The following is a 1506-nucleotide window of genomic DNA, read 5'->3' on the forward strand; positions in this document are numbered from 1 at the left end:
GGATTAATTGAAGGTCAAAGATCTTGGGCGCTACGCGCACGTCTCCTGGTGGAGCTTTGGCAAGTCATGAACCCATCTCTGCTAGGAGACAAAAGCACTATTGGCGAGAGCACTGGACCGAGACGGTCAATGTGCTGGACATTGAGATCTCCGAGTTGGTAGACACCGACGGTTTATCGAACAGGAGTCCCGGGCGTGGCTTGCGGGCTGATCGTGGAGTGAGACGTAACCCACTGAGTGCTACTCAAGTTCTGGAGCAGTCGCTGCATGTTATGCGTGACATGGTCAACCAAGGGCCGAGGCATCGAGAGCGAGTCCCCCGTGATGCACGTGAGGTGGCACGTAAATCACTGAGCACTGCTCTCGTTGCAAAGCAGTCGCTGAATGCCATTGATGGCGTGGTCAGACAGAGTGCAAGGCATCGTGGGCACGGCCCTTCAGATGCGCATGGAATGGCACATTATCCGCTGGACGAAGACTGCGGGGTTAGCAGCTCTTCGTCCGATGTTGTAGATAGCATCGGAGCTCCAAAGAAGCGGACAGTGAAGGTGACACCGGACGACGCGGAGTGCGTGTTCACCCTGGTCTCACCAGAAAAAAGAACCTCTGTTCAGAGGCGACGGCGACGCCGTATGCTGGCTGCAAGACGCCGGGCGTCGACTCGATCCAGAGTACAATACGCACAGTGAACTACGTGTCTCTCCTCATTCAAGGTGTCTATTAAAGGCGTTGTGAGCCAGCGCGGCAACCTTGACAGGTGCTTGCCGTCTTCATCGGGAGGGGTGTGCCTACCGTAGACGATGGTGCACACTTATTCACCCTCGTCAACGGTTTGACGGGGGAGGAAGATGGCGACGTCCGCCTCGAGGCTATGCCTGCAGTACATGCTCTTCTTGAGCTGGACAAGATGTCCCTTGAATAGTTCCGGTAGTGCCTTGAAGGCAGACAATTTGGCCGAAGTGGTCATTGTACCACCGGACGAGGAGATAAACTCGTCATCGCTTCTTATGAAGTTGTCTTGGAGGACACGAAGAGAGTGCTGAACGCACGAAGTAGATCGTCGATCCTACAGAATCCCTTGGATCCGTACTATCATTTGGTAAATGAATTTTATGACGTCGTCTCTAGAGACCCGCCTTTGGTCCTACCTCCGGACCGAGGTGCGCGTCATGAGATTGACCTGGTTTCGGAAACCAAATACTGCGTAACACGCCAATGGCTCCTGCCCGAGGAGCAGTGCGACGTCATTGACGCCTTTTTCTGTGTGAAACACGACGCAGGGAAGGTACGTGAGAGCAAATCTTCTAATTCGACACCCACCTTTGTGTTCAAAAGCCGAACGGCAAGTGACATATCGTTTATGCTTACAATAAGCTCAACGCTGCCAACATTCTGGCACAGACAGCGATTCCTGGAAAGGATGTTCTTCAGAACAACATGGTGGGATATACGAAGTACAGTGTACTCGACTTGGTCGATGGGTATTACCAATTGCTCATGAGAGCG

Source organism: Plasmopara halstedii (assembly GCF_900000015.1).
Source record: "Plasmopara halstedii genome assembly, contig: Scaffold_208, whole genome shotgun sequence".
In the NCBI taxonomy this organism is placed as follows: Eukaryota; Oomycota; class Peronosporomycetes; order Peronosporales; family Peronosporaceae; genus Plasmopara; species Plasmopara halstedii.